Below are 23,157 nucleotides of genomic sequence, written 5' to 3' on the forward strand. Positions count from 1 at the left end.
CCCAGTTGGTAAAGAAAAAGCTTCTTAAGCACAACAAGGAATACACAATAGTGAATGATGCTTTTATTTTTGCAATTATCCAATTCATTGAATAAACTCCTTCTTTGTCAAAAGGTAAATCTCCAATAGAACATATTCTGAGATGGTTGAGGAATGAGGTGATTAGAAATAAAAGGTGATGGTATGATACTAAGGAAGAGGGAATGAGATAATTGATTGAAGCTCTCAGGAAACCCGAGTCACCTCCAAAAGATGCACGAGAACTAGCCTTTGTGATGAGTGACTAGAATCAAGACTTGTTTTCTCATGTCACTATCCCTCCTCCTCATGTAGATATTGAGGAATTGACTCTGAAAGATTATCAAATCAGGGAGGTTGTGCTTGGGAAACCCTCAATGGATAGTGCCAAATTAATGGTGAAGATGAGAATCAAAGAATTGTTTAGGCACTTAGAACAAGATGAGATGGAATTGATTACACTTTGGAGGCAGAATGAGATCCTAAAGGGATACATGTTAACAAAGTAGTTGGTCCATTAGATCCTGAAAATCCCAAGGAAGCTTTAAATATGGTACTAGAGAAAAGGGATAAGGAGACTATGCAACTTGATCTATTTTTGAATGCTTGTCAACAATGGTGAGAAGGTTTTGAAGAAAAAGGTGTGTAGATTATATAAGGAAATCTTAAACTACTACACCATATGTAGGATATGTAGATAAGCTGGTGGCCATTTTGAGCCAGGATTTTGGGTTAATGGATGAAGTACATACCTGGGGCAAAGACCTACAAGCACTATAGTCAATCAAGGGTCAAAGATGTGAGATGTTAATGGAGGTATATGCAATAGAAGAGTTAGATAAAATTGATGATTGGATAGAGAAGATTAAAGATGATAATAAAGTAATGGAAACATTACATACAAATATTCATTAGCTCAAGGATCAAACCCAAGAGAAAATTTTGGAGGTAGAGAAACATTATACTGATGCATGCTTAGAAATTTTTGAAGATGATTCAAAGGAAAAATTGATGACTGTAGAAGCAATTGTTGTACAGTTTTGGGAGACTTTTAAAGAAGCTTCTAATGATAATGATATTAGACAAGTATTCAGGACTAAAGAAACATTACTAGACTTGGATGTGAAACTAGGAGATTTTGCAGAAACTTGCATCGAGGTAGGTAATTATAGGAAGAAAGTGAAGGACAAATACAAAGCTTTAGATTTTTTGGATGTAGCCCAAGTCACCGAGATTATTAAGAAATTCAAGAGCAAATACCCAGATATAGCTTTGGTATAAAGGAGAACAAAACCTAGAAACTAGAATTTTAGTTTTGACACTTCATGAATTTTTGCATTTTTTGAACTTGCTTCCAAGGTGCACAGGTGCACCAAGTGTGTTGCTTCTAAGGTGCTCTTTTTTAGGTGCAGCAATTTTTTTTGAAGAAGTTAGATTTGCACTGTTAGTTAACTGCTAGTTCTAAATTTAGAGCTTTCAATGCATCAGAAACACATTCTAATGACAATTTAACTCCTACAAACACCTAGTGAAGATGGAGCTTCTATTTTTGGCACTTCCAGTCACTCCTACATCATTTAAAGGCTTTCTTCTTCTTATTTTCTCATTCTTTCTTTGTTTCACAAAATGCAAAGGCTCATGCATCCATTTAATGATATAAATATGGATGGAGTTCTACTAAGCACCAGTTAGAGTGTCAGTTTGTACATAAATAGATTTGTTTTATTAGTTTAGAAGCATATGTTTGTATAAATATATCTCTCACTCTCAAAAAAATTGAGAAGATTCCTTATAAATTCAAAAATGTAACATGTATTCTGGGCCATTATTTTGATGCAATAATATATGCTTTTGGTGCTCACATTTGGAGTGTAGTGATTATTGCCTAATTGTGTTATATTTTGTGAATGTATGTTCATGAAATGTAATTGAGCCAATGGTTTTATTGCATTACTTTATTTTTGTGATCTTTTAATTCTGGTGTTTTCTATGGTTCTACAAATTATGCAGATGTACTTAGTTCGAAAAGAGGTCATCCATATTGTTTCTAGATAGCTTTTTGTCTCGCATGAGTGCACTTTCCATGGCCTTGCAATTTGATGAAAAGTGAAACATCTTATAGTTACTACATTCCCATTGATGATTGCATCAGTGGAATTAAGGAAGCATTGCTCCTATTTTCATTGGTTACCTATTGATCTTTTCAAAGGCTTAACTTGTAGATGTGTTGTTTCTATAGCTTATGTCCATTAGGAATTTACTTTTCAAGTCATTTGTTTAAACTTCTTGTTACCCTATCTTTATTATTTTCTTTACTAACCCTTGGTTAAATTAAGAACTCATATAGTTGCATTGTTAAATTGCATTCATTAAAAAATAGAAAAATGGATAGATATATTTTTCTTTTTGTGTGGTTATTCTTTTGAGATAGCCAAAAGATTCAAATCTTCTCTGAATTAGTCAAAAACAACATAGGCCTCTTCGTGAACAAATAAATTTATCTTTAACTGAGCAGATTCTAGTAGGTCACAAGATTGTCCAAAACCTTGGAGTTCATCCTAGATTAAGTTTTCAAGAGAGGAGTTCAAAAGGATTCCTGCCATTAAGCATCGTGCAAAATGACAACTCAACATAAGTGACACTAGAAGGAGGGCCTGCTAACATTTAGAATAGAAGAAAAAAACTTGCAATTTCAAAATTTTGTATATTTTCACAAGTTCAAAAATTTTTCTGAGCTTCCAAGCTTTCGAGCTTCTTAGGTGTGCATGGCGTGCTAGCTTCCAAGGTGTGCCATATTTTTGAGAAAGTGTACTTCTACAGATGTGCACTTCTTCTAGAATTGATGCAAACTAGAAGATCTTGATCCATCATCTCCATTTTAGTGAGCTTTAAGATCTTCACCCAATGCACATAATTTCCTTGAACTTAGCCATTTTCATAAGCCTTGCAATGACAAAGGATTCCCTTGAATTCTACCACTTCCATTCAACATTTCATCATCTTCTTTAGTTTTTCCTCGATAATAGCCACCTGTCATTCTACTAAACCCTCCAATGGCCTTTTTCACAAATGTTGTAGACTCATTGATCAACTTGATAGGTGTACTCAATGATCCCAAGATTCATCTATGGAGAGACAAGAACTGCTGAAGATTGGGATAACTTCAATTTTTTTTTTTTGGAATAATTCAAAAATTTCATCAACCCAGTTGTGATACATCAAAAATTTGTATCAATCAAAAGGGACCCAGCTGAGATGATTTCATGCTTCAACCGTCACTTTGATATGGCATACCGCAAGGTGGAAATGCCATACACTATACTAGTTGAAGCTACTATTCAAATTTATCTAAATGCTATGGACCATCTTACTACTATTTTTCTAAGAAGACTTCCTACAGAAAATATAGACTCATTAGACATAGTCTTTGCAGAAGCAATTACCTTTACTAAGCAAGCCAATCCTAATGGAGGAGGATTGATGCTTCTAGCTCAAGCTATTAAACAATGCAAACATATCCTGCCAGAGCACCTGTGATGCCTAGATAATTCATACCCATGAATCTAGTTCCATTATAGTAGGTACCCATTTACAAACCCTGACTATAACATATCCAAGATATGAACCTCCAAAAATTGCTTTCTTTGAGTAAAAGGCAACAACTTCCACTAAGGCAGACAACAGTTTTGCCTTCGAGTTTGGTTAGATGAAGAAGACCATGTCACAAATGAAAAATGAGCTAACTCACTTGAGGTTTTCACAAGGATAGAACAACAATTTTTAAAGAAACAATGCTAGTCCTTACAACAATAATAGTTATAGTTAGAACTACAATCAAAATTTTAATGGAAACAACAATACATGAAATAATAATGGAGGAAAAAGTTTTAACCCTCCTAATCATAACAATGGTTTCCAAAGACAAAATTGGCAATGGAACACTCATCCAAACAATGAGAGAATTCCTACAAATAACAACAACAATAATGTTTAGTATGTGGACATTAATTAGTATGACAATGACCAAAATGCATCTAACAATGATGGTTCATATTAAAATGGAAATAAGACATGAATTAGAATTCATAAGAAAATGACAATGTCCCTCCTATATAATTTAATGCTATGCTACTAGAATCTTATGATTCTACATAGAATACATAGGTGGAATAACTAGCCAATGGGGAATTCTCTTTTACATTCAGTTAGGAACCAGATATTCAACTAGAAGGGATGCTAGCTTTTCAAAACGACAATCAAAATACTTACAATTTGTGATGTTGAAAGGAACCTATGATAGATGGAATCCCTCTAGCATTACAACTAACTCCTCCTGATTTGAGAGTGAGTAACAATCTAGTACCAATTAGGCCCCTGTATAGAGGACAACAAAATCAAAATCAAGGAAATGTGCCAACAATCTTGACAAATCCCACTTGGTCTACTAAAAATTATATTTCGGTGGAAGATTTGAAATGAACAAAGGCCAACATGTCCATGTTTGACATGTTGCAAAACTATCCTCATCAATGAGATGCATTGATGAAAACTCTTTATCATACAAAGGTACCCCATAATACGAATACTATTCCTCAAAAGACAATATCTCAACAAGTCAATGCTTCAGAGGCAATCCAACTATGTTCAAAGACAAAGTTGAGGTACCCCCATTTTTTCTTAGCATTAGGATATATGGGAAGAATCTTCATAATTGCCTAATTAATTTAGGAGCCTCTTCTAATGTTATGCCACTATTGATAGCCCAAAGGTTGGAAGTCACTCCTTAGCCCTCTAATCAGATAATGATAAGATTAGATTAAACAAAGGTAAAAGTCATTAGTGTGTTGAAAGATGATTGGATAGAGTTGAAAATTGACCCTCAAATTGAAAACATCATCGACATACATGTGGTTGATATTCTTGAAATGTACAAACTGCTACTAAGTAGAGAATGGAAAAAAATGCCTAAGAGGATGGTTTTCTATGGATTTTACTCAATTATGGTTACCATGGAAAGGGTTGAATAATAAAATAAAGATAGATGCAGAGCCAAAGTTAAAAATAATGATTACAAAATATGATGCTCTAAATGAGGTAGCATTCTTACAATCATATTTGGGCTCTTGCAAAGTAATGTCTTTTGATACAACTTCAACCAAAAGAAAAAATGAGCAAAATGAAAGATCCAAGATTTCAATCCCAAAGTAGGAGATTGTAACATAGTTCATAGACAACATGGTGGCTAATTTATAATGTTTAGGAGAAGAAGCTAACCCTAGCATCCTACTTCTCTCAATATTTTACCAATTGGATAAAGTTAGTCATTCAGAGTTTGAATGTTCATCTTCCTAAGAAGTAGTTGCTAAGGTATTAACATAGATGATGGAAATAAAGGGTGGTAACATTACAAAAGATGAACCCATGGAAAGACAAAGTTCTACAAGTATATCTAAATTTATAGGAAAAGTTGAAGAGGAAATTGAAGATCTAAATGCATCATACAGTGATACCTCTTCAGATGGTAGAGGTTTGTCTTCTCTTCCACCAAGGATGATCAAAGTCCAAACAAAGAGATGATACATAAAATGTCAAGGGTGGACTTCAGTGGTCATCCATCCTAAACTCAAGATGGATGGAATTATAGAATTAACTGGAGAAATTTGGGAGAAACAAGAAAAACACACACTTCCTGTATCAAGGAGTAACAATGGAAAATCATCAAGTCCACCCCATGAAAGACTATAGTGGATTCCCAAGAAATAATCCTTTTAGGCCCAAGAAAAAGAAAAGCCAAGGATGAATAAGCATAAGGTTAGGAAGATCGAAGAAGATCCAATCTAGACACTTCACTTCAATGGCTCCAAATGCAAATTAGGAGCTGGTGCATGCATTGAGTTAATCAACCCAAAAAGTAAGTCTTTCTACATAGCATATCGATTAAAATTTAGATGTACTTATAATTCTATAGAGTATGAATCATTGATCTGAGGACTTCTTTTCACATTGGAGAAAGGAATCACAACTCTCATTGTTGAGGGAGATTCTCAATTGGTTATAAGACAAGTGAAATTGGTATATTCTTGCAATGACTTGCAATGATAAGAGGTTACTTTCTTACATGAAAAGAGTATGGGATCTAATGAATGATTTTGAAGCTTTGAACATAAAGTCCATTCCAAGGAGGAAGAAAATGGTAGTGGATGCCCTTGCTATTTCAGCTAGTACATTACAACCAATTGAGAGAATGAAATTGAAAAGATTTTTAGTAGAATTAATTACTGCAGAGATCTATCCTGGACAATATTAAAAACTCCCAAGTCTTTTAGGATGATCAACATATACTTGAGTTTATCATGTGCAATGATCACTTTAAAGGGCAAGAGATTGATGACACTCTGAACAACAAACCTAAAGATGATAAAATTAAAGATGAAAATGGGATCATGAACTGAAAAAAATAGCACTATTTCTAAGGGAATGATTGAGTTGGAGCACATTTTGATCGTGATGAATCAACACTTAACAAAAGAATGATCAAAGAAAAAGGGATTGAAGAATGCAATTCATATAATTTGGGTGCTGATGAAGATCCTAAAATGGTAAGGATTGGAAAGGTGTGCAATGCATAAGAAACAGAAGATATGCTCAAATTACTTACAGAGTGTAAGGATGTTATTGCTTGGAGTTATGAAGAGCTAAAAACATATGATCTTGAAAGAATTATGCATGAAATTCCTTTGAAACCTAGTTCCAAACCTTTTTTTCAAAGGCAAAGACCTATTAATCCTATTATTGAACCCTTGATAATGAAGGAAGTTAAGAAATTTCTTGATGCCAAGATTATCTTTCCCATTTACCATTCTACATGGGTGGCTAACTTGGTACCTATGTGGAAAAAGAATAGAGAGATTCATCTTTGTGTGGATTTTTGTAATTTGAACCTCACATCTCAAAATGACAATTACCCTTTGCCCTCATTGGATGAAGTCCTAAAAATTGTTAATTGTTCAAAGATAATGTCTTTCTTGGATAGATATTTGGGATATAATCAAGTATTGGTTGATGAAGAGGATAGGCTAAAGACAACCTTCATGACTAAATGAGAACTTTTGCTTATAAGAGAATTCCTTTTGGTCTAATTAATGTAGGGGCTACATTTGAATGAGCCATGGATGAAGCTTTTAAGGGATTGATAAGCAAGTGTATAGTCATCTACATGGATAACTTGATTATCTTTTCAAAGGATCGAAGCACTCACATTACTAATTTCTTTTAAGGGATTGGTAAGAAAGTGTATAGTCATCTACATGGATGACTAGATTATCTTTTCAAAGGATCAAAGTACTCACATTGCTGATTTAAGATAGGTATTCAACAAATGCCACAAATATGACATATCCACTCAATCCCAAGAAATGTTCATTTTGGTTTACTAAAGGAAAGCTCCTTGGCCCATATCATCTCTGAAGCTAGAATCTGCATTGATCCTAATAGAATTGAAGCCATTTTAAAGTTATCACCTCCTTACAGTTGAAAAGAACTTAAGTCATTTCAAAAATTCGTAAGTGGATTTGCAAAAATAGTTCGTCCCCTTAATGATTTACTCAAAAAGGGAGAAAAAATAGAATGGGTTCCAAAGACTAAGAAATAATTTGTGGATATCAAAGTGGCAATCTCCTTAGCCCTAGCACTAAAAAGTTTGGATTATGGACTACCTTTCAAAATATACTCTTTTGCCTAAGAACATTCATGTGTGGGGATTCTTGCATAGAAAAATGAAAAAGAAGATGAAAGACCCATTGCTTTTATGAGTTGCCCTCTAAAAAATGCCAAGTTAAATTATTCCAACCTTGATAAATAGTATTTTTTTTTAATCAAAGTGGTAAAGAAGTTCTACCATTATATACTTATGAGCAATGTATATGCAATTATGCCTAATCTAGCGGTTAAGACATTATTGATGCAAAATAAACTTGGTGAAAGATGAGGAAAATGGATGACAATCCTTCAAGCATTTGATTTAGAGATTTAACCCATAAAGTTAGTAAGAGCCCAAGGATTATCAAAAATGATAGTGGATAACCAAATTAGGGATGAATTTTTATATAGATTTGATGGTCAAGTAGATGTAGAAGATCAGAAGAAGATTATAGTATCTCAAGTTGATATTGACAAGGGTATAATAATAGATGTTTGGTACCAAGATATTGTTTACTATCTTTTACAAAATTAGTATCCCAATTGGATGAATAGTTCATAGTGTAGGGGACCCAAAATGAAGTGCAAATCTTACATGCTACATGATAGAAAATTGTATAAAAGGAACTATGAAGGGATTTACTTGAAGTGTTTAGGATGGGAGGAAGTAAAAGAGGTTTTAGAATAGTTTCATGATAAATATGGTATAGGGCATGGTTCAGAAGAAGCAACTGCTCATATAATTTTAAGATCAGGTTATTTTTGGCCTACAATCTTTAAAGATACTTTTGAACATGTGTGTAATTGTCACATTTGTCAGACTAGTGCTAATAGAGAAAGACATCCTGCAATGCCATTACAGCCGGTGTTTGAAGTACACCCCTTCGCAAAGTGGGGGCTAGATTTCATTAGTCTAGTGAACCCAACATCATCAATTGGACACACTTTGATTCTCACACCTACTAATTATTGTATGTGCTGGATAGAAGTAGAGACTTTTAGAAATTGCATGGCTAAGGTGGTTATAGACTTCTTGGAAGAACACATTGTTACTAGATTCAGGATATCCTTCTCCCTAGTGTAATAACAAATTACCTTTTGCATCAGTATTTCTTACTCAATGGGCACTGGAAAATTAGGTTATTAAAGAGTTCTCTTCAAATTATTATCCACAAGGAAATGGTGTGGCTGAATCTACAAACAAGAACTTGATCATGGTAATAAGACATTTGTTGAAGGAAAATTCTAGGGATTGGGACACTCAACTCAAACATGTGCTATGGACAAACTGAGTTAGGGTCAAGAATTTTTTGGGGACATTTCCATATTGGGGACATCTCAATATCTCCTTGTCTATGGACAAGAGCCAATATTCCCACTTAACCTCATGATTCTTATTTTGAAATTCATGAGTGGGTACGCTTAAGATGTTGATAGGTAATGAATCTTTTGGAGATGGATGAAAAATGGACAACTACTTTAGAGCATATGGAAAAACATCAAGCTATTTTCAAGAGGTGGTTTGACAAGAGGGCCACGTTAAAATATTTCAGAATATGTGACCTTATTCTACTCTAGGACAAGGCAAAAGAAAAGTTGGGCAACCACACTAAGTTTCAATGCTTGTGGATTGGTCCTTATCAAATCACAAAAATTCTAGGAGAAAATACTTATAGGCTAAGTTTTGTACAGGGAGAAATGGTTTTGTTGTTAGTCAATGGGTAATTCCCAAAACATTACTTTGAAGCCTAAAACTCGATAAAAAAAAATCATTTTTTGTAAGTGTGTTTATTTCTGCAAGTGTGTTCATTTTCAATTGTGTGTTTTTTCAAAGTTTCGTCAGTCTAGCGGTTAGGTGCACTCAAATATCTCATTAAATCAATTTTTGGTTTCGACTTTTGGGAAGAGGTATTTCTTTTGTCAAAACATTTTAATGATTTTGTTTCTTGTACCAACTGAGGAATGGATGTTACTTGTAGTAATAGGGGACTTTTAATATTGAATTCAAAATTCTAGATCGACAAGTTTTCAACACTTTGTAAATTTAAAGATCGACTATCTTAGGTGTTTTTGAATCAAGGTCAAAGGTAGCAAGGTACAATCCAAACCCCATTGGTTTAAACAAAAGGGTCTTCTCAAAGGAAATACTAAGATCATTGTTTGGTGTGAGAGTTTTCTAAAAGTTCTTAAAAGAGGAATGCAAGGGATTTTTACTAAAGATTTAATCTAAGAAATGACACCAATGTCTTGGCCACATAGTCTAAGTGTGGTCACAATACAGAAAGAAAATAAAAAAGAAAGGGTGTTGAGAATGAAAGATTCTACAAAATTTGAGAAAGGTAATCTCACTATAGGGATATGCACTCCAAATAAGCTATCCAATATCAAAACAATTGGTTCATTGAAGAATCAAATAGAGACATTGCAAGCTATGTGTAGAAAGTATTTAGAAGATTACCCAAGACATCAAATGAAAAGTAAACAACCTATTAAGATCCCTTAGAACTGATTCTCTCATCTAGTCAAACAACAGATTGATAAACAACTTTCATGAGGTTCCTAATGAATGGATCAGAAGGGGTGGAAGATTGTTTCCAAGCAGTCAAAAAATTTTGATATATTACATTCTAATATGTTGAAGGAAATGGATACATGTTGCCTAGATATGAGAAATAAATAGGTCTCCCTAGTTCTATTTCATAGATGTAAGATATGCAAGGATATGTTGAGCAGGGGGGAGGAAGGAGGATTTTGGGGCCCATCCCACCTACCTCTTCTCTAGATTAACAACCATCAGATGGCCTATCCCTGCCTAATACTCAACTTAATTGAACCAAACTCCCCACTAATATTTAGACAATAGAGCCCCTTGCTGTAGAATAGCAGGGCATTTGCCACTCCCTTAGCTCCAGGTAGCAACTAGAATACCCTGTTCACATCAATCCCATAGTCTAAAATAAGGAAAGGCCTATCCTCTACCTCTTCTTTTGTCCAACCTTCATTCACACCTATAGGGCCCATAGCCCTTACCCTTAACCTTACAATAATCTGTTTGGGGGCCCTTCCCCTTCCCCTTCCCCTTAAAATAGTGGGCCCCTTATAGATTATTCTCCTTTGCCTCCTTATTCTAGTTGAAAGAATAACTACTTCCATCTAGTTGATTGAACCTTCCTTCCATGGGGTCCTCACTCTTCTCACCATGGAGCTGTTGGAAAATGAAGATGGGATAACTGAGAGGGGAGGGGTGAATCAGTTACTACAAAAACATATTCAACAGTCCCAAAGATGTCTTAAACTTAATTGCTGCTGCTACTGGGTAAACACATAAATTACTGCTTAAAACTTGATAGATGTTTAGTTAATTTATTAAGCATTTACTGAAATAAGCGACCATGCAAAAGAAAGTAATCATGAACACAGTAGACACCAGATTTACGTGGAAACTCAATATGGGAAAAATCACCAGCAACTAGTCACCAATTTTCACTATTCTGAAGTGAGCCCTGTTAGGAGCCAACCCTGTTAAAGGTTACAAAACACACTGTTAGGTGTGACCCTGTTAGAGGATTTAATCACCCTGTTAGGAGTGGCCTTGTAAGAGGTCTTTAGAACAATTCAACTGAATTGCCACCCTGTTAAAGGATTTATGGAATGGCTGTTAAACCAACTCTGTTAGGAGATTTTGGAATCACTGTTACAATGGTTAGAAAGCAATAATGAATGATCTGAAAATACATGCAACTTATCTTGCTGAATATAGATCTCAGTTTAGCTCCACAAGATCCTTTCTGATTAAATATATCTTTGCAGCTCCAAGATTTCCTTCTGCTCAACTCTGCTTAGGCACACACAAGTCTCTTCCTTGCATTTCCTTGCACTATTTGTATATACTCTTTTTTTTCTCTCCCTTTTCCGCATCTTGAGCCTCTCTTTATATACTATACATGATACCAGGTCGGCCCAACCAACTTGACAAAACATATTCCAAAAGTCGGCTTGAACTAATAATCAAAACAAAATTCTTCACTGGCCGACTCTGCTAAAAAAAAAACTGCTTCCTGTGTTAACCGGTAGAACTCGGTAAAAACTACAGTTACTGAGGAATTCGGTAAACCTGCCACTTCTTTTGGAAACCAACTAGACTCGGTAAAAGCTATCTTCGATTATCGAGTGAGCTCAGTGAAAACTAAGCTTTCCTTAGCTTACCGTGTAAAATCGGTAAACACTAACCGTTCGCTACAAAATCCTTTGATACCTGAGTGATCTCGGTAAGAACTAAACTTTCCTTATCTTACCGTGTGAACTCAGTTATCACTAACTCACCGTGTGACATACAGGAACGCTCGGTATACACTACAAAAGGCTTTACTGACCAACTGAGCTCGGTAGACTCTGTAAACTGTTTTCCTGACCGATAGAACTCGGTAGACTCTGTCTGATAACTGATATGGCATTTGTGTAACATCAAAGACAATACACAATTACTTAATTGTATCCAAAAATCTCCCTCTTTGGCATTGATGGCAACACAACATGTCATAGCAGAAATGAAATTTGAAAGCAAGTCTATAGCAACACAACACAATTAACAATTCTCCCTCTAAGCTAGAGAACTCTCCCTCTTACAGTAATATCCCTCTGTGAAGAAATCAAATTTCAGAAAAGATATGACAGTAATACTCTCCCTCTTTGACAACACATGCCAAAGACAATCCAATTTCAATGAATTTCATTGTACCTTTAGTACTGATTCATATGCAATATTTCCTTGATTTGCTGCATCAACTGATGATTGTTCAATTTTGTAAGAGCTGATGCATCACTAAAACTTATTTTTAGTGAACTTCAGATAGGGGAATAACCCCTAACTTACCTCTGAGATACAAAAATGCATCCTTAGGTAAAGGCTTTGTGAATATGTCAGCAATTTTTTCCTTTGTATGGACATATTCCAATCTGATTTCCTTGTCCTGCACCAATTCTCTGACAAAGTGATACTTGATTGCAATGTGCTTAGTCTTAGAATGCATTACTGGATTTTTAGATATATTGATTGCACTTATATTATCACAAAACATGACGACTGGTTCCTTGATTTCCATCTTCATGTCTTGTAGCATTTGCTTGAACCAAACAATATTAGAACAGTTTACTACTGCAGCAACATACTCTGCCTCTGCTGTTGATTGAGCTGTACAATTTTGCTTTTTGCTTGTCCAAGAAACCAACCTCTTTCCAAGAAAGAATGCACCTCCACTTGTGCTTTTTCTGTCGTCAAGGTTTCCTGCCCAATCAGCATCAGTAAACACTTTTAAGTCTAGGTTTCCTCCAAATTTATACCATAATCCATAATCTTCAGTTCCTTTCAGATATCTCATTATTCTCTTGATTGCCATCATGTGATTTTCTCTTGATTTGGCTGAAAATCTTGCCACAATTCCAACTGCAAGAGCAATATCTGGCCTAGTATGAACTACATATTGTAACTTTCCAATCATAGATCTGTACAATGTCTGATCTATCTCCTTTGAATCATCTTCTTTGGTAAGTTTTAGTCCAGTACACATGGGAGTTCCAACTGGTTTACAGTCTTCCATACCAAACTTTTTCAATATCTCTTTGATGTATTTTGCTTGAGTGATGTAGATGCCATTCTTGTTCTGCTGAATTTGAAGTCCAACAAAGAATTTAATTTCACTGAACATTGACATTTCAAATTCCTTGCTCATTTGTTCTGAAAATTCTTTGCAAAGATCATCATTCCTTGTGAAAATAGTATCATCTACAAATATTTCTGCTAGGACAATCTTATTTTTTGGTCCTTCCTTGATATACAAACTACTGTTATCATTATTTCTTTGAAATTCAATTTGAATAAGATAGCTATGCAATCTTTCATAGCATGCTCTAGGGGCTTGTTTCAGACCATACAATGCCTTGTGCAATTTGCAAACCATGTTCTTTTTATCTGGATTTATAAAACCTTCAGGTTGTTCAATGTAGACCTCTTCATCCAGTATACCATTTAGAAATGCTGACTTGACATCCATCTGATGAACTTTAAATCCTTTGTAAGCAGCATATGCTAATAAGGTTCTAACACCTTCCAATCTAGCAATGGGAGCAAAAGTTTCTCCATAATCTATGCCTTCCTCTTGAGAATATCCTTTGCACACTAATCTAGCTTTGTTTCTTGATACTTTACCATTTTCATCCAACTTATTTCTGAAAACCCACTTTGTACCGATTACATTTTTGTCTTTAGGCCTGGGTACAAGAGTCCATGTTTTGTTTTTCTCTATCTGCTCTATTTCTTCTTTCATTGCTTCAATCCAATTATCATTTTCTAATGCATCTTTGACAGTTCTAGGTTCAAAATCAGCAAGTAAACAAGTACCTTTCAACTTACTTCTTGTGATGGTTCCTTCAGATTTATTTCCAATGATCTGATCTGCTGAATGATGTCTCCTGACATATTTGGCTAGAACAGGTTCTTTTCCTTTTGGATGAATCTTGTCGTTATCTTCTTGCATTTCTCCTTCATGCTCGGTTTGGTCTGGCTCGGTATCAACTGGCTCGATATGCACATGCTTGGTTACCTCTGGCTCGGTAATCTCTAACTCGGTATTTTTTGACTCGGTAGATGTTGGCTCGGTAGATGTTGGCTTGGTAGATGTTTCCTGCAACTCAGTTAGTGATGACTCGGTAGAAGAAGGTTTCTGATTCTCAGATGCAGTTGATATTATATCCGGATCACTGAAGACGAATCTTTTGTAATCTTCTGGTTCTTTTCTGCTTTCTTCTTCAGTCATTTCTGCAAACTCATCAACTTTCACATGTATACTTTCTATGACTTTGTGAGTAGATAAGTTCAAGCATCTATATGCTTTACTCTTGCATGAGTATCCAAGAAATATACCTTCATCACCTTTTACATCAAATTTACCTTTTCTAGATTCTTTCAAGATATAACATTTGCTCCCAAATACTTTCAGATAACTTACATTGGGTTTATAGCCATACCATATTTCATAGGGAGTTTTGAATGAGTCCTTTTTTAACTGTACTCGGTTTAAGGTATGAACTGCTATACTGATAGCCTCCTTTCAGTATTTGATAGCAACATTCTTTTCTATCATCAAGGTTCTTGCACAATCCATGATGGATCTGTTCCTTCTTTCAGCTATGCCATTTTGTTCAGGAGTACCTGGTGCTGAAACCTGTCTTTTGATTCCTCTTTCAATACAAAAGTTATTGAATTCATGTGAAATAAATTCACCACCTTTGTCTGACCTTAGGCATTTCAATCTTTTCCCTATTTTTTTTTTACTCTTTCCAAATACTATTTGAACTTTTCAAATGCTTCTGATTTGTTCCTTAGGTACATGACGGTCATCATTCTTGAATAATCATCAACAAAAAGAATAAAATATTTTTCACCAGTATAGCTTTCAGTTTCAATAGGTCCACATAAGTCAGTATGCACAATTTCTAATAATTCTTCAGACTGATAATTTTTGCTTTTGAAACTAGACTTACCCATCTTTCCAATTTGACAATTCTTGCATAAACCGACCTCTGGTTTCTTTAAATCAGGAATGCCTCTCACTTTATTGAATTTTCTTATCTTTACAAGATTGTCAAAATTCACATGACATAACCTTTTATTCCATAACCAACTCTCTTCTACTTGAGCAATAAAACATGAATGTTCATCAAGTTCAAGATAGAATAAGTTACCTTTAGTTTGAGTACTAGATCCAATCAGCTTTCCTTTACCGTTCAGCAGTCTTGCTTTGCCTTGGATGAATTCTACTTTGAGTCCATTGTTGAGTAACTGTGCCACACTCAACAAATTGTGCTTTAGGCCTTCTACCCAATAAGCATTATCACATACAAGTTCCTGGGTTAGAGTGATTCTTCCTTTTCCTTTGATGCAACAAGGTTCATTGTTTCCAAATCTTACACTGCCACCATCATACTCTTCAAATTGATCAAACTTTGTTTTATCTCTAGTCATATGATGTGAGCAGCCACTATCAATGATCCATGTATCATTCTTACTTATGTGAGAGATGAGTGCCATTTCTTCATTGACAGATTCATCTTTTACAACAATGTAAACAATCTCATCCTCTTCTTCATCATTAGAATCATTAGAATCTTTAGCCATAAAACATGATTTCTTACTTTTATCCTTAAATGATTTGAGATCTTTCTTACTGTTCCATTTATTATCTTTCTTTTCATCTTTATCTTTCTTGTTTGGACACCTTGCAGCAATATGACCGACTTCTTCACATGAAAAGCAGATTAGGGGTACTTTACCTCTATATTTACCTCTTCCTCTTGAATATTTCCTTGCAAGTAGAGCTTCAATTACTTCAAGGTCGCTGTCAAAACTCTGATCTGATTGATCTTCACTCTCTGACTGAGATTCCTTCTTCTTCTTGCCTTTGTCCTTGAGTGAAAGCTTGGCTTCAAATGTAGACTCAATGTTCTTTGCAGATGGAACATAATTATCAAAATTATCTAGTTCAAATGCTGTCAATCTTCCAACTATGGCATCTAGGTTTATCTTGTGATTGGCCTCACACCTTCTTTCTTGAATGGCTGATACCCTGATGGCATAAACTGGAAGTAGAGTTCTAAGAACTTTACTTATGACTGTTTCTTCACTGATACTTCCTCCAGAAGCTTTGATAGCACTGACACATGCTTTAATTCTTTCAACATATTTGGCAATGTTTTCATCTTCTTTCATTTTCATCTGATCGAACTGTCCTCTCAGACTTTCAGCTTTGGCTCTTCTGACATTGTCATCTCCACCATAGATCTCTTTCAGTCTTTCCCACATTTCATAGGCTGTAGTGCAGTCCTTGACATCATCAAACTCTTCATAACTCAAGGCAGATGCAATATCAATCATCATAATGTTATGAGTTTTCTTTATAGCAATGTCATTGACTGATAATGTACCTGATGGTTCTACATATTTCTCATCAAGATATTTCAGACCAGTGTCACCAATGGAAGCTAGGTGAAGTCTCATTAATCCTTGCCATGCTGAGAAGTTGTTTCGGTTAAGCCTTGGGATTTCCCTCTTGTAAGACATCTTGATCTTTGGCTTAGATCTTTGAAATCTCCTCCACAAGCACCAAAAGCTCTAATACCAATTGTTGGAAAATGAAGATGGGATAACTGAGAGGGGAGGGGTGAATCAGTTACCACAAAAACATATTCAACAGTCCCAAAGATGCCTTAAACTTAGTTGCTGCTGCTACTGGGTAAACACATAAATTACTGCTTAAAACTTGATAGATGTTTAGTTAATTTATTAAGCATTTACTGAAATAAGTGACCATGCAAAAGAAAGTAATCATGAACACAGTAGACACCAGATTTACGTGGAAACTCAATATGGGAAAAATCACCAGCAACTAGTCACCAATTTTCACTCTTCTGAAGTGAGCCCTGTTAGGAGCCAACCCTGTTAAAGGTTACAAAACACACTGTTAGGTGTGACCCTGTTAGAGGATTTAATCACCCTGTTAGGAGTGGCCTTGTAAGAGGTCTTTAGAACAATTCAACTGAATTGCCACCCTGTTAAAGGATTTATGGAATGGCTGTTAAACCAACTCTGTTAGGAGATTTTGGAATCACTATTACAATGGTTAGAAAGCAACAATGAATGATCTGAAAATACATGCAACTTATCTTGTTGAATACAGATCTCAGTTTAGCTCCACAAGATCCTTTCTGATTAAATATATCTTTGCAGTTCCAAGATTTCCTTCTGCTCAACTCTGCTTAGGCACACACAAGTCTCTTCCTTGCATTTCCTTGCACTATTTGTATATACTCTTTTTTTTCTCTCCCTTTTCCGCATCTTGAGCCTCTCTTTATATACTATACATGATACCAGGTCGGCCCAACCAACTTGACAAAACATATTCCAAAAGTCGGCTTGAACTAATAATCAAAACAAAATTCTTCACTGGCCGACTCTGCTAAAAAAAAAAAACTACTTCCTGTGTTAACCGGTAGAACTTAGTAAAAACTACAGTTACCGGGGAATTTGGTAAACCTACCACTTCTTTTGGAAATCGACTAGACTCGGTAAAAGCTGTCTTCGATTACCGAGTGAGCTCGGTGAAAACTAAGCTTTCCTTAGCTTACCGTGCGAACTCGGTAAACACTAACCGTTCGCTACAAAATCCTTTGATACCCGAGTGATCTTGATAAGAACTAAACTTTCCTTAGCTTACCGTGCGAACTCGGTTATCACTAACTCACCGTGTGACATGCAGGAATGCTCGGTATACACTGCAAAAGGCTTTACTGACCGACTGAGCTCGGTAGACTCTGTAAACTATTTTTCTGACCGATAGAACTTGGTAGACTCTGTCTGATAACTGATATGGCATTTGTGTAACATCAAAGACAATACACAATTACTTAATTGTATCCAATAGGAGCATCAAAATTCTATGGTGGTTAGATAGTACTCAACTGAATTGAACTAGACACCCCACCAATATTTAGGCAACAAATCCCCTTGCTATAGAATAGTAGGGCGTTTTCCACTCCCTTAGCTCTGGGTAGTAACTAGAATACCTTGTTCACATCAATTCCATAGTCTAAAATAAGGAAAGGTCAGAAAGGAGCTCGACTACCCATTATAGTTGGGAGGGAGTTTCTTATAGAACTATCCCTTGGTCCATGCATGAGGCCCTACTATTATAAAGGGATTGTTTCCCTTAGTCTAGCTGGCTAGCTAATTCACAACCAAACTAAACTGGGGTGATTAAGGTTATTTTCTAGGTATCGTCAAGTCCAATTTGTTCCCCAGAGATATGACAATGTTGAATTGATAAATCAATCTAGCTGCTTGGTAGCCTGCATATATAATAGGGGCCCTCCCACCAAGCACTAATATACCTACAAGGGGTGATATGGGCACCACCCTTTACTCCCCTTGTCTAGCTCTAGTTCAATCAGTAGGATCCAACTTGAGAAAAAAACTATGATAATGGAGATCTTGGTGGATAGTTTCCCTAAAGTTTGATAGAGGATGAAGTTGGTATTGTTTGGCTGGTGATGAAGCTGGTATTGTTATTAGACCATCCTTTCTTTGTTCCCATCCATCCATGTTACAAACATAACCTGGATGAAGAGGAAGATAAAGGTAGTGCTATAGCCCCAATGGAAAGCTTACCTGAAAGGGATAGTTGGGTATTCATGGAGAACTTCCACTAGGATCGACTAGACCAGAGCAATCAGAGCTTGGGAAGTACTAGCTTCATTGCTTTCTCCATCATTAGACCTAGTTGGTGAATCAAACATTGCCATTAGAATAGTAGGGGCCCATAGAATAGTAGGGGTCCACCCAATCTACATCTGTACTATAGTGTTGGGGCCCTTAGCCCTTATCCCTTATCCCTTAGCCCATTCAAATATAGGGTATGGTAGGCCCCACCTTTAGAATAGTAGGGAGATTATTGTAGGGTAGCAGTACGGGAGCCTTGCCTTGACTTAAAATAGTAGGGTAGGGTAGGGTAGGGTAGGGTAGGCCCTAAAATAGATTATTGTAGGGTAGGTCCTGCCTTTTGAATAGTATAGAGATTATTGTAGGGTAGGGGGCTAAACATCTATCTCAAATCTATCTAAAATAGAAGGCATCCCATGAGAATTGTAGGGACTTGAATGCCCTACTATTCTAAGGGCCCTATCCCTATAATTTAAGGGTGGGATTAAAAAAAAACTAAATTCCATTTCAAAGCAAAGGTTGGAGTGGCCCTATTCTCTCTACCAGTCTTTGATTGATGCTTTATGACATGGTGGTAGCAGCTAAAAATTGAGAAAACTAAAAGGAATACTGGGTCACATGAAAAGGAAATCCAAACAACTCAACTTATGCACTATCAGTTTATCACTATTGTCATTCCTTGGCATGACTAAGATCATAGAGATGTATAGTTGGGTCTGTAGACCATGGTTTAGAAAGAGAAATAATGAGAATCTAGTATCATAGTAGTCATCTCCTGCTTGGATTGCTCATTAAACCTAGTCACTTCTCCCATTACAAAAAAATCTATTGGAAATTATTAGAGGGAGGTACGATAGGCTTATCAATCCCTAAAGATCAATCAGAACAATCTAATCGCATCTACATCCCAAACCAAGTTGACTATAGCTAAAGAGAATTCCCAAACAAGGCATGATCAAATAGAGGTGTCAAGGCTTTGAACCCCTTCATCACTTATCTCAAACAAATATGGTCAAGAGTGGAAATATTGATCTCATAAATTCCTTACTCTATTTGAGTCAAGCAAGGTTCCTCTGCTTAAATTAATTCCATTTGAATCTTGGTTGGCTTCTTCTTGGCCGTAGGGCAGTCTATAATATGACAACTTGAGCCCCCAAACATTGAGAAGGGGGGGAAATGTAGAATTTCTTAATCTACAGTAACTACCAAAATAGGGAGGAAGAGTGGGAGCACTACACTTTGTAGCAATGCAGGGACAAGCAACCTCGAGTTGTGTGGGAACTATAGATCATAATGGAACCATCGCCCTAAAATTATATGGGTCCAATGAATGAAACTTGGGTTGGGTGGGAGTGCCTAATCTATATCCAAGTTTGGGAGAGAATCACAGTTCCTATGTAGGGTGGGGCCCCCCTACTATTCTAAAGTAGGGTGGGGGGTAGGGATAGAAAGGAAAGGAAGGGGGTATGTTACATAGAGAATCTTGCCCTATTATTCTATTATTCCCTACTATTCTAAAGGGGAGACCCATTGGATAGTAGGGGTTCATCTTGGCCCATAAAATTATAGGCCGGTGGGCCCCAAACTACTAATCTTTATTTCCAGATTCCCTATATAATGTGGGGTCCTATAAAATTGTAGGGCACCCTACTATTTATAAGGGTTAAGTCAAACTTACTTAATCACTAATCAAACCGCTAATCGCCCCATGGGCACAAGCATTATGGGAAAAATTGCTTGCCCTACTATTCTATGGGCCCTAGAGGTCCCAAGTTTAAGCTATTAAAAAGCTACATCTGAAGAGAATTTATTGTTGACTGGATAACCATCTTGTCTGGGTTCAATTGGAAGCTCGTAGGGGCCTCCTTGGAGCCAAAATGAGTTGACTTTCTCTTGGCTAGCCCTTGAGATAGTATTATTGTCCTGGAATATTAGGTGGGGTGACCAAGCAAGGGTTTTATTGTATGGAAGTCCCTACTCCATGTTTCTTTGAGATCTATGATGGATGACATAGTTCAATCAGATCCCTACCTTACCTTCCACAAGGTAGTTAATGGGTGGTACCCCAACATGAGCTGAGTGCACCACCCAACCTGATTTAGCCCTTACTAATGTAGAACGAGCTCACTTTGAATAACAGACTACTTAGTTACTCAGTCAAGTCAAGTTGGTTGTTCAAAGCAAGCTACTGCCCAAGAAAGGCCCACCAAGACTTATAATCAGCGGGGTAGCTAAGTTCATGCCATCAATATTTATAACGTCATCGAATGGATCATCTAAGATGGAAAGAGAAGGAAGCCCACCCATTAGCTATAATGAATATCATCTATTAGAGATTCAAAATGGAGGGGAAGGGGGAACAATGCCTAGATTATTACTAAACACACACTAAACTTGAAGATTCAAGATTCTAAGGTTTTGACTATAAAGTGACTCAAAATATGCTTGGAGCATTCAGGTTTTAGTTGGTGTTGGACACATATAAGAGGAATGTTTACTAATGAAGAAATGTCTTTTTTATTTCTTCCTTTTTGTTGAGGCTATTTGTTGTGGTTTCATAATGCACACCCCATTTTGCCTAGAAATGGGGACCCCCTACTTTATTTTTTAGCTTTCTAGATCCCTAGTCTGAGGTTTGAGTCTTTTTAGGGTTTTTCCTATTCTTTTCCTGATCTGGGTCTTTGCCTAGAAACTCAAAAATTGGAAACCATCATCTGAGGGAGCAAGTCATTTTTTAAAAAGTTAGTGGTGCACCTAGTACACCTCACTAGGTGCGCTAGTCCCCAACACAAGACAAACACTTCCCTCTTGCAAGTGTGCAACAATGTAGTTGCACACCTCCAAGAGGTGCGCTGTGCCACAGGTCTATAAAACCTGGGATCCCCCACCCCTCTTCACCTTCATTTCCTATATCTAGCTCCACACTCCCGCACCTCCACAACTCTTGAGGTGCACAACTCCATCTCCCTTCCAACACCTACACAACACAACAAAATCAACTTAAGTCATAAGGTGTGCACCTTGCACACCTCCCGAGGTGCGCAAGATACACACCTCCCGAGGTGCGCAAGATACACACCTTGTTTTCAATTAACTGAACTAATAAAACATTTAAAAGCTAAGCTAAGGCTTCACATCATATAAGGTGCACAACTATGCACCTTATACTTTGGTTCAATGTGCCGTTTGCATGATAAGGATGCACATTTAGTGCACCCCATCCTTTTGTTTGCACTTACCTATATGACATAAGGGTGCACACCTAGTGCACCCCATGAGGTGTGCTAAGTGTACACTTTTATTTTAAAAGTTTGCATAAGGGAAAGAGTGCACCTAGTGTACCTCTGAGGTGTGCCAAGTGTGCCCTTTTTTATTTTAGGGTTAGAAATATGCTTTTTAGATTTTTTTAAAGCAAATTAGGGTTTTTGGATTTTTTCATGTTATCATTAGGGTTTGTATTAATTAAATTTTTTCAAACTCTAGATTTTGTGCATATCTAATGGCTTCTTCATCATCCTCCCTCACTACAAAGATGGTCCTAAAACCAATTATTTTTAAGTTTCAGGGTGTTCTAGCAAAGTCATGCTTCCAAGATGACTATATCCAGAGATTTGAGACACCAAACTTGGTTATACAAACTAGAACACATTCCCCATATTGTGCAAAAAACCTATAGAGAGGTCACCGATGATATCTGCTCTTATCCAATCTAGACTAGTCAATGTAACATCACACCTAGTATTGATACAGTCCTCAGAGTTGATCATGACACTAGCAAAAAATTGTCTTTGAATATAGGGTTGTCAAGAGTATAACTAGAGAGATCGTGCTAGATCTCCAACCCAAGAACATAGAAAAGGTATTCCATCTTCCAAAAGTAGATCAATTTATTAGATTGACCTATCACTAACTAGTAAGATGGTATAGAGAACATGTAATAGAAGCATCTGCAATCATCCAATCCTCATACCTCATTAAGAATACTCCTCTTGGGTCTAAAGCAGGAAAAGTGGACATAACAAGGGGCTATATGAAAGAAGATATCAGATACTCTATAATACTTTTGAGTTGAGTCATGGGGTTAGCAACATTAGGAAACCTAAACATATGGATGGTGCATTTCATTGAGACCATCAGAAAAATGAAGATTCCAATTGATTGGGCTTAAATTC

General features: G+C 36.3%; 1 pseudogene; it reads right to left on the minus strand.

Annotated features, from left to right (window-relative positions):
* The window catches only part of LOC149568240 (disease resistance RPP13-like protein 4), an 87,604-nt pseudogene extending 65,398 nt beyond the window's left edge, over positions 1-22,206 (minus strand).
* Between the last annotated feature and the right edge of the window lie 951 nt (positions 22,207-23,157).

The sequence above is a fragment of the Cupressus sempervirens genome, chromosome 3 (genome assembly GCF_028749045.1).
Source record: "Cupressus sempervirens isolate cs-2001-9-10 chromosome 3, ASM2874904v1, whole genome shotgun sequence".
NCBI classification, from domain to species: Eukaryota; Viridiplantae; Streptophyta; class Pinopsida; order Cupressales; family Cupressaceae; genus Cupressus; species Cupressus sempervirens.